This window comes from Lutra lutra, chromosome X, assembly GCF_902655055.1.
Source record: "Lutra lutra chromosome X, mLutLut1.2, whole genome shotgun sequence".
Taxonomy (NCBI): Eukaryota; Metazoa; Chordata; class Mammalia; order Carnivora; family Mustelidae; genus Lutra; species Lutra lutra.
Window position 1 is genome coordinate 57374241 of NC_062296.1, and position 11975 is coordinate 57386215.

The following is an 11975-nucleotide window of genomic DNA, read 5'->3' on the forward strand; positions in this document are numbered from 1 at the left end:
AGGTCCTGGGTTCGAGCCCCGAATCGGGCTTTCTGCTCAGCAGGGAGCCTGCTTCCTCCTCTCTCTGCCTGCCTCTCTGCCTACTTGTGATTTCTCTCTGTCAAATAAATAAATAAAATCTTAAAAAAAATAAACAACATGCTACCAAACAGCCAGTGGATCAATACAAAATGAAATTTATTTTCTCATGGTTCTGTAGGTCATGTCTGAAATCAGTATCACTTGTCAATATCAAGTTGTCAGAAGGGCTGTGTACCCTCATGGGCTCTAGGGAGAATCATGTCTTACCTCTTGCAACCTCTGTTGTTGTCATTATTCCTTGGTTTCTGGTGGCATTGCTTCAATCATCAAGGTTAACATCCTCACATCTCTCTGTTTCATCATTACATTGCCTTCTCCTCTGTGTCTTTTCAAGTCTTCTTCTGCTTCTTTCTTTCTTTTTCTTTTCAGTGCACAGTCTTTATTTTCTCTAAAAATTGAGGTAAAGGGAACTTTTTTGAAAAGGAAACCATCTGCATGCTTGAAAATGGGTAGGTCCTAACTTATACAATGTTATATGTCAACTATATCTCAGTAGAGCTGAGAAAAATCTTTAATACAAAAGAAAAATCGGAAAAAGAAAATGGGAAGTTCCAGTTTCATGCTCCAGTGTGCTCAGAGGAAGAAATCAAAGTTGGCCAAAGTTAACCAAAAATTTCCTGAGTATTTCCTGAATGACTAGTATTTCCTGAGTGACTAGTAATTCAAAGATGAAAGCGATCGGTCAAAAGTTTGAGTCTTATAGCCATTGGAAATATGTTAACGCCGATACTCTTGTCATCTCAGCTGAGCTAGCATTTCTGGTATTGGTGAGAAAACTGCCCCTGTTTCCCAGGTCCTTCTGTTTTCCCCATGACCAGCCTGGGATCTGCCCAGTCCTCCTGCCCCAAGAGAGCGACCAATTCTTATAAGTTTTGGAGAAGAATGCTCCGGCAGGTGTCAATATCTTGTACCATGAGCCAGCTTCACAAGAAAGTTGGGTATGCAAAGCCTTCTAGAAGGGTCTGGAGAATCAGAACAGGGCAGAATTTTCAACAGTAGCCAGCCCAAAGGACGATCTTTCAGGGTGGGCCTTCTCCTTTGTCCCCTTTCATTATGGCTGGACTGGTCCTAATAAAGCTGTGACTTTTCCATCAGCTCTACTCTCACTGTGTTTTTTTTTTTATTTTTTTATTTTTTATTTTTTTTAAAGATTTTATTTATTTATTTGACAGAGAGATCACAAGCAGGCAGAGAGGCAGGCAGAGAGAGAGGAGGAAGCAGGCTCCCTGCTGAGCAGAGAGCCCGATGCGGGGCTCGATCCCAGGACTCTGAGATCATGACCTGAGCTGAAGGCAGTGGCTTAACCCACTGTGCCATCCAGGCGCCCCTCTCACTGTGTTTTTAGAAGTTCACAGTGACATTCCACAGGCACTCAATGGTTTTGTTATTGCAGACCCTTGGGGACACCCAGGTCCTCTTGCAGTCAACAAAGTATTTGTCACACAGGGGCTCCAGGCTCTGAGCTAAGGGACAGTGCAACCTGGTCTATGCCCCCACCATGTTGACTTGATGAAGGGGATAAAGGACATCCAGAGCAGGCACAGAAGGAAGGAGTCCCAGACCAGCTGGGAGTGGATGATGCCTGGGTCTACTGCATAGATGGGGACCCCTGTGCCTTGGAGTCTCTTGGCCAGTTCCCAATTAAAAATGCATTGGCCACTTTGCTGTGGCAATGCGCGAGACCCCCAGAGGTTGTGGAAGTGAATCTTGACCACATGGTGGGTTACTGATGACAGGTTCATCACCTGCGAGGGCACAGACTTTTTCAGTGGCACCAGGAGCAAGTGGGCACAAAGGAAGTGGCTGAGGACATTGACTCCCAGGTTCGTTTCAAAGCCACTGGCTGACTTGGAATACGGATACATCATCACTCCTGTGTTGTTGATCAGAACATGGAGCTGTTTTTTTCTCTGCCAGAAAGCCCTTAGCAAAGGCTCTGGTGGATTTGGTATGGGATGGGTCCAGTTTCTGAATTAGCATCTGAGAGTTGTTGGTATTGGCCTGGGTTTCACTGGCCAGCAGATTATCCCTTCAGTATATCTCAGAAGGCAATGCTTACTTGGGCTCCTCTGCTATCAAGCTCTCTGGCCGTCTCCTTGCTGATGCCAGTGTTGGCTCTGGTGATTACCACTATCTTCCTAGGAAAGGGTATGCTAGTTCTCCAAACCCCAGGAGCAAAGAGCTTCCTAACAGATAGAGGGATCACATATAGGAAAGAAAGGAAGGAGGTGAACAGTCCCAAAATAACTGCATCTTTTAAATAGTTTTAGTTGCTGCTGCTTTAGCAAAAGCAGCTTTTACTCCAACTCTGGCTCTGTCTCCTGGTCTGGCTCCAACCCTTGGCTGCTTCTGTCTCCCTGCCTCTTTAGCTTCTTTAGCTCCTGGGCTCTCAGGAACACCCTGGCCTGCTCATTCTTACAAGTATACATGTGGTTGCATTTAGGGCCTGCCCAGATAATCCAGGATAATCTCCTTATCTCAACAGCCTTAACTTAATCATATTTACAAAGAACCATTTTCCAAATAAGGTAACATTTACAGGTTCCAGGGATTATGACTTAATATCTTTGGGGGGGGGGCGCCCATCATTCAGCCTACTACAAGGAGTAAGTCAGACACTTTGTTTTGAAGTTCTAGGGTCATTGGGTTTTGAAAAGGGTGACTGGAGATTTCTTTTTTTTCTTCTTAAGATTTTATTTATTTATGTGGCAGAGAGAGAGACATAGGGAGAGAGGGAACATAAGCAGGGCGAGTGGGAAAGGGAGAAGCAGGCTACCCCCAGAGCAGGGAGCCTGATGCGGGGCTTGATCCCAGGACCCTGAGATCACAACCTGAGCCAAAGGCAGACACCCAATGACTGAGCCACTCATGCACCCCTGACTGGAGCTTTTTATTTTTTTTAAAGATTTTATTTTATTTATTTATTTGACAGACAGAGCTCAGAAGTAGGCAGAGAGGCAGGCAGAGAGAGACGGAGGAAGCAGGGTCCCTGCTGAGCAGAAAGCCCGACTCGGGGCTCGATCCCAGGACCCTGGGATCATGACCTGAGCTGAAGGCAGAGGCTTTAACCCACTGAGCCACCCAGGCGCCCCTGACTGGAGCTTTTTGAGGCCACATGGGTAGAGGTCAGTGCGGCCTGGTGGGAAGGACGTGGGCTTTGTGGTCAGATAGACCGGAATTCACTTCCCAGCCCCAATATCTGATGACCTTGGGCAAGTCATTCAACCTTTCTAACTCCATTTCTCCCTCTGTGAAATGAGGTGATAACTGCTTCTCTCTCATGGGGTTGTTATAACTTGCACTTAGCACAGGGCTAGGCACATAGTGAGTGATCAACAGACATTAGCTGTCCGTATTAAGTCAGGAGCATGATGACATTAATAACACTCACTTACTCTGTGTTTACTTTCTTCTGGGTTCACAAGGGATCTTGACATACACTCCCAGGAATATGTCATACAGATGGCCTCATTGCCCCGTGTCACAGATGTAGATTCAAGAGGCCAGGATTCACCCAGAGTTGGCCAGTCAACAAATAGCAGAGGAAGAGATGAAGACCAAGTATGGCTAATCTTTCAACACAATGTGAATCTCCATCACAGGAGGGGATTATAAATCCCAGCACATGCAGAGTGCATATGTAAACGATAAACACGTCTGCAAGCAGGAAAGTCTGTGGCCAGTTGTATGGAGGGACTTGCCAACTCTTGGGGCTGCAGACTCTGGTGTGGAAAACCAGGATGGAGGACATCTCTGTGCTCATTACTTTTCCATCAAGACAATAAAAGGCCCCACACAGGTAGTGGTGACAGACCCCTGTATGAAAGCAAGACCTGCACCAGGACCCAGGATTCTGTGGACCTTTTGACTCCAGGTTGAATGGATGAGAAGGCCAGCATCATGGGACTCTGAGAGTTTCCCACGATTCCCCAAGAATACTATTCATTGAGCCCAAGATTTTTTCATGCTATAGTATATTTCCACTTCTTTTTTAAATTCAACTTTATATATTTTTTCAAGATTTTATTTTATTTATTTGACAGAGAGAAATCACAAGTAGGCAGAGAGGCAGGCAGAGAGGGAAAAGCAGGCTCCCCGCTGAGCAGAGAGCCTGATGTGGGGGCTCAATCCCAGGACCCTGAGATCATGACACCTGAGCCAAAGGCAGAGGCTTAACCCACTGAGCCACCCAGGTGCCCCTTCAACTTTATATTGAAGTATAGCATAAAGATGGAATCTTGCACATTGTAGCTTTATCATTTGACAGAGTCAGGGGAACTCAGGATTTGAGAGTTGGTGTTATTTTCCTCAAGATCGATCATTGCTATTGAGTATGAGATCAGAAAAATATATCTGCCAGGTTCATGGTTCAACAACTTAGACTTTTTTTTTTGAGAGAGAGAGGGAGAGAGAGAGCATGAGAAGAGGGGAGAGTCAAAGGGAGAAACAGACTCCCCACAGAGCAGGGAGCCCAATGAGGAACTCGATTCTGGGACTCCAGGATCATGACCTAAGCCAAAGGCAGTCGCCCAACCAACTGAGCCACCCAGGCGCCCCCAACTTAGACTTCCTTGCATGTATTTCTGGTATGATTGGCCATGCAGACTGTTGTTATCTATGACATTAAAAAATGGCTTTATTAAGATATAACTGACATATAATGAATTATACATATTAGAAATATATCATTGGATAAGTTTATATATTGCATATATATATTCACCATAATCAAGATAGTAAACACACACATCATTCTCTCATTCACACTGATGCTGTCACTAAAGATGAGTTTGCAGTTTATAACGTTTTATATAAATAGAAACATGCACTATGTACCCTTTTTTGAATAGCTTCCTTCGCTTAGTATTATTTTGAGATTCTTCCATGTCGTGCTGGAAGGACGATACACTCTAATTTGTTTGGATATGGATACACTCTAATTTGTTGATTCATTCACCTGTTGATGGACATTTGGGTTGTTTTCAGTTTTTGACTATTATAAATGCACTTCCAAGCAAATATTGTACAAATCTTTGTATGGACATATCTTTTCATTTCTCCTGGATTAAAAACCTAAAGAGTGCAAAAGATAGCTCATATGGTAGGTGCATGGTTAGATTTTAAAGAAACTATGAAACTGTTTCCCAAACTGGTTGTACCATTTTACATTTCCACCAGCTGTGTATGAGAGTTCCAGCTCCTCTACATATATGCCAATACTTGCTATGGTGATTTTAATTTCCTTTTTAAAAAAAATTTTTTAAGTAGGCGTCACGCCCAGCTCAGAGCCAGAGCAGAACTCAAACTCACAACTGTGAGATTGAGACCCAGAAGCTCAACCGACAGAGCCACCCAGGCGCCCCCCTATGGTCATTTTAATTTTAACCATTCTCTCTCTCTCTCTCTTTTAAATATTTTATTTATTTATTTGACAGAGACACAGAGAGAGAGGGAACTATGCAGGGGGAGTGTGAGAGGGAGAAGCAGGCTTCCTGCCAAGCAGGGAGCCCGATGCTGGGCTGGATCCCAGGACTCTGAGATCATGACCTGAGGACAAGGCAGGCGCTTAACTACTGAGCCACCCAGGTGCCCCTTGCCCATTTTTTATTGGGTTATTTTCTTTCTTTTTCTTTTAAAGATTTTATCCATTCGTTTGAAAGAGAGAGAACACGTGCACAAGCAGGAGGTGGGGTAGAGGAAGAAGCAGACTCCCCGCTGAACAAAGAGCCCTATGCTCCATCCCAGGACCCTGGGTTCATGATCCGAGCCGAAGGGAGATGGTTAACAGACTGAGCTACCCAGGCATCCCAAAACTGTGATTTGACATTTTTTCCCTTTATGGATCATCCTTTCGGTGTCATGTGAAAAAAACTGCCTAACTCCAGGTCATGAAGCTATTTCACCTATCAGGACCTGAGCCTAAGGCAGAAGCCCAAACATCTGGGCCACCCAGGCACCCCGGGCTATTTTCTCATTGTTGAGTTTTGTGAGTCCTTTTTTATATTCAGATACATGTTTTTGCTAAGACTTCCCAGTCCGTGGCTTGTTTTTTTACAATCTTAACTGTGTCCTTTAAAGAATGGATTTTTTAGGGCGCCTGGGTGGCTCAGTGGGTTAAGCCGCTGCCTTCAGCTCAGGTCATGATCTCGGGGTCCTGGGATCGAGCCCCGAGTCGGGCTTTCTGCTCAGCAGAGAGCCTGCTTCCTCCTCTCTCTCTCTGCCTGCCTCTCTGCCTGCTTGTGATCTCTCTCTGTCAAATAAATAAATAAAATATTTAAAAAAAAAAGAATGGATTTTTTAGTTTTGATGAAATTGTAATTTATAATTTTTTTCTTTTGTAAATTGTGATTTCATTGTCAAATCTAAGAAATCCTTGCCTAACTTAAGGTCATAAATTTTCCCCTGTGGTTTCTTCTAGAAGTTTTATACTTTTAGGTTTTATTTATTTATTTATTTATAATTTAAAAATTATTTTAAAAAGATATTATTTGTTCATTTGACAGAGAGAGAGAGCACAGGCAGGGGGAGTGGGAGAGGGAGAAGCAGGCTCTCAGCTGAGCAGGGGGTCTGATGTGGGACTCGATCCCAGGACCCTGGGATCAGGACCCAAGCTGAAGGCAGATGCTTAACCAACTGAGCCACCCAGGCTTTTAGGTTTTAAATGTAGGTCTATGATCCATTTTGAGATAATTTTTGAATATTTATATATCTAATTGTTCCAGCACTGTTTGTTGAAAAGGCCATCCTTTCTTACTGCATTATCTTCGCATCTTAAAAAAATTAGTTATAACCCACATATATGCGTGGGTTTGTCTAGAGTATCTATTTTGCTCCATTTATCTACTATTTGATCTTTATATCAATACCACACAGTGACAATTACTGCATATTTATAATAATTCTTGAGTCAGTGTTAAGTCCTCCAACTTTTTCTTTTTTAAGAGTTATTTTAGCTGGGTATGTGCTATGGCGAGTGCTGTGAAATGTGAAGCCTGATGATTTACAGACCTGTACCCCTGGGGCAAATAATGTATTATATGTTAATAAAAATAATTAATAAAAAAAACTTTAAAAAAGAGTTGTTTTACTTATTCTTAGATACTTTGCATTTCTATATGAATTTTATTTATTTATTTATTTATTTATTTTCATTTAAATTCAGTTAGCCAACACATACTACATCATTAATTTCAGATAAAGTGTTCAACAACTCAGCAGTTGCATATAACACTCAGTGCTCATCCCATCACGTGCCCTCCTTAATGCCTGTCACCCAGTTACCCCATCCCCCCACTGTCCTCCCCTCCAACAACCCTCAGTTTGTTTCCTAGAGTTAAGAGTCTCTCATGGTTTGTCTCCTTCTCTGATATTTTCCCATTCAGTTTTCCCTCCTTTCCCTGTGGTCCTCCATGCTATTCCTTATGTTCCACATATGAGTGAAACCACATGATAATTGTCCCTGCTTGACTTATTTCACTAGCATAATCCCCTCCAGTTCCATCCATGTCAGTGTAAATGGTGGGTATTCATTCTTTCTGATGGCTGAGTAATATTCCATTGTGTATATATACCACTTCTTTATCCATTCATCTGTTGAAGGGTATCTTGGCTCCTTCCACAGTTTGGTTATTGTGGCCATTGCTGCTATGAACATTGGGGTGCAGGTGCCCCTTTGTTTCACTACATCTGTATCTTTGGGGTAAATAGCTAGTAGTGCAATTGCTATCTATTTTTTTTAAAGATTTTATTTATTTGTGGGGCACCTAGGTGGCTCAGTAGTTAAGTGTCTGCCTTCGGCTCAGGTCATGCTTCCAGGGTCGTGGGGTTGAGCCCTCAGTCGGGCTCCCTACTCAGTGGGAGTAGGGAAGTGGGAAGTGGGAAGCCTGCTTCTCCCTCTCCCACTCCCCCTGCTTGTGTTCCCTCTCTCACTGGGTCTATCTCTCTCTGTCAAATAAATTAAATTTTAAAAAAAGATTTTATTTATTTATTTGAGAGAGAGTGAAAGAAAGAGAGATCACAGAGAAAGAGGGAGAAGCAGACTCGCTTTTGTTGTAAATATTATTGTTTTTTTATTTAAAATATTTTTAATTTATATTTTATCTGTATTTTAAATGATATTGGTTTTTAAATTCAATCTCTGATTGTTCATTGCTGGTATAATAAGCATATTATTTGTTTTTGTATACAGATCTTGTATCCTGCAAACGTGCTAAACTCACTTATTAGATCTAGTAGCTTTTTTTCAAAGATTTTATTTTACTTTTTAAAAAACTTATTTATTTATTAGAGAGAGAGAGAGTGTGAGTGGGGAGAGGGAGAGGTAGAGGAGGAGGGAGAGAACCTCCACAGACTCTGTGCTGAATGCAAAGCCCAATGCGAGGCTCTGGGCTTAATGTCACAACCCTGAGATCATGACCTGAGCTGTAATCAAGAGTCAGATGCTTGACAGACTGAGCCACATAGGTACCCCTTAAGATTTTATTTTTTAAATAATCTCTCCACCCAGTGTGGGGCTTGAACTTACAACTCCAAGATCAAGAGTCGCATGCCCTACCAACCAAGCCAGCCAAGTGCCTCAAATCTAATAGCCTTTTAATAAATGCTATTGGATTTTCTACAAAGATGGTCATGTCATCTCTGACATTGTCTTTTTTTTAAACAATGAACTTGCTTTTAACCACAGATTTGTCATTTTAATGTGTTCTTCATTTAATACTTACCCCTAAAATATGTATAGGAAAGTGAAAACAGAAGCCATCCCATAAAACCTTTTACTGAGTTTTCACTATCATACTCACTATCAATAAACCATTAGAACAGTGGTTCTCAACCAGGTGTGATTTCACTCCCCAAAGGACATTTGGCAATGTCTGCAAAACTTTGTTTGTCACAACCGGGATGAGGGGGCTACTGACAACTAGTGGGTAGAGGCTAAACGATTTTATACGATGCACAAAATCACAAAATGTGACAAAGAATTATGTAGCCCCAAATGTCAATAGTGTTGAGGTTGAGAAATTCTGCACTAGAAATCAGTACATACACAGATGTGATCCTCACGATAAATGTCTTTATGCAGACAGTACAATGTAGACAGATGTAGCAGGGCTCATCTAAATTTCATATAAATTTCATCCTTTCCTTGAATCCTGTAAAAATTGAATTTTCTCTTTTACTTGAAGAGGTGTCCCGTGGTTCTTCTGACATGCAGTTTCCCTCATTGGAAAGGGTCAATGAACTTGACATTGTAGTACTATAAGATTTGTTTCTGGTTCTTTTAGGTTGATCAAGCTAGAACAAATTCGTGCTATGGAGTCAGATTCCCCATGGTGAGACCTGTTTTTTGGGAAACTGGACTGGTCCAGAATCTGGAGAAATGGGAGCAGACGTGATGAGTTTCTAAGCTAAGCCTCCGAAGGATGGGCAGGGTAAGCTGAGTCAATGCCTCAATTCACAGTCATCCATGGCTGAAACACTCTCGGCCGGCAGTGACCTTGCCCCTCCTTTCCTTGCAGCAATAGCTCTATCAGCTCCTGGGGGCTCAATGTCCACATGATGGCTCAGCCCTGTGGTCTGAATCACCCAGGAGAACTGATATGTTAATGGGGCTGGGACTGTGTAACCTGGGTTCCTCTGGCAGTGGCCAAAGCCAGCTGGATCACCAAGTACAGTACCGTTGAAGGGTGGCACTAACATTCAGGCTCAGCACCTCATTCCAGATGGTTCTATAAGGGCCTATTCAGCCAGAGTAGCCCCACCCTGGTTGAACTGCCATTTTTCTGTAAAGTTTAAATTGACCTTGCCCCCCCACAGGGGAACTTATTTAAAAGCAAGTCTGGGAAACCAGTCCCACGTAACAAAGTCCAAATACAAGGATGGGTCAGGCCAGGTGGAGGTATTCAATAAGTGGGGGCACATGCTGTCTCCTAGCTACCAAAGAGTATGGGCCCCGCCCTTTGGGCACATTTTGGGTGCCAATTCTGAACTAGGTGATAGGCTGGTTCAAATGTCTACTAGGGTAAATTGTAATTCAATTGGTTGTCTAGCATCACTGTGGAGTTTCCTGTGTGTGTTACAATCTCATTGACCACCTGTGTGTGGCCAGGCCCAACCACATGGCCTTTGCTCTATAAAAGTTAGTCTGGAAAGCAGGGAGGGGTCGTCCTTTCTGTAGGGGCAGCCCCAACTGGTCTGTTTGACGGTCGGTCTGATTCCTGATGCTTGGCACGAAATAAAGCTTTGCTTGACCTTCGCTTTGTATCAGTCTCGCTCCTTTAATCACGGACCCATTATTGGGGGACCCAAACAGTTCCCATGGCTTCACTGGATCCCTTTCAGCCTACAGAGCTGCAAAGCAAAGTAGCTTAGGCCATCTGCCAAGAAACCTGGGTGACAGGGTCCTCCCCTGAGGCCTTTGGATCCACTGGTGCAGCTGGTATGTCCTGGTACCTGGCTACCTGGAGGCAGAGGTTTGGACAAAAAGACCTGCTGGGGCATAGGTGGCACAGAGAGGGGACACTTCCTGCAGCTCTATTCCAAGGGTGTCAGATATAGGTCCTTCCCTCCCACCCTGAGGATACCCTGGCTGCTCCTGGACTTAGACATGGTTTCTCTGTTTCCTTTAGTCCCTCCCAAGCCCCTTTCAAGATCTCTTCAGTGGGAAGAAGGCATCAGTTCTCAGCTCCTGACCTTTTCCCTTGGGATTGTTTTCTCCAGATTTCACTAGGCAAGGCTCCTCCAGAGGGAGGCTGGGGTAGCCAGATCCTTGATGTAGATTTCTTATTGATCCCCTCCACTTCTGCCTGTGAGTTGGGTGGGTGTTCCTGGCACAGGAGACCCTCCATCCCTGATTCACCGAGTTAACTGTCCACTTTGTCTCTGGTTTTATCTGCTTATCTCTTTCTCTCTCTCCATTCTCTTCCTCTTATGGTCTCTCTCAGAGGCCTCTCTCCTTCCCCCACACTCTCCCTCTTTGGTTCTCCTCTCCTCTTTACCTCTTGACTTAAGGTGTTGGCTGCCACATCTCTAGCTGATGTTCAAACCCTAATACAACCACAAAAAGCGCCAGTGACATTGCCCTTAATCACCTGTTGCTGTCACATCCTGGGGGATGTCCAGACGGCAGGGACATTTGCAATCAGGGCTCGGAGACATTTACTGCAGAAAGGAACTGGAGCATGGAATCATGGCGAACACATCTCCTGGGGGCCAACACGTTCACCGTGAGCCTGGACATGAAATAATAATAATTATGAATCACTATCCCTCAGATATGAACTTTGGTCCTGGTCCTCCATAGAGGACCTCATAAATGTCTCATAGACACTCAGGTCTGCCCTTGTACCTGGTTCTCTGCTCAGTTTTCTCTCTACACAGCCTTCTATTAATGCTTTGGCCACCAATGCTCCACTGGTTGGGGGCATTTAATTTAGGTATCTGTCAACTAGTTGTTCTATCATCAGTTTACTCTGTCATGAAAAGCAAACATGAGTCTTTACTTCCATCAGTGCCTAATCTGATCTGTGAATGAAATCCAAGGCTCTTAACATTAGTGTTCCTTGTTGAGCTATATATTAAACCCAGATTGCACTTCTAGATGTTACCATCAATGCCCCTCTTTTCTGACCTTGACTCTGCCTATTAAATCTTTATTCATTAATGACCTTTAGCTTTAACCTTAAACCCAGGGCTCTGTTGAGTATTCTGCCGTCAATGTGTCTATGTTCTAGATCTTAAACCTGGGCTTCTGTTAACTTTTCCACCACCAGTGTGCTCCTATGACCATTACCTAGGGGGTCTACTGATATTTCCAACAGTTTCCTTTGTTCTGACCTTGAACCCAGGCCTTTGAAAAAATTCTGACATAAAAGCCTGGGCCCTTTATTGGTAACCAT

The 11975-nt window shown here is 43.5% G+C and overlaps 1 pseudogene; it reads right to left on the reverse strand.

The window, feature by feature from the left end:
• Positions 1-1411: 1411 nt before the first annotated feature.
• LOC125091500 (retinol dehydrogenase 12-like) lies at positions 1412-9777 on the reverse strand (annotated as a pseudogene).
• Positions 9778-11975: the final 2198 nt, after the last annotated feature.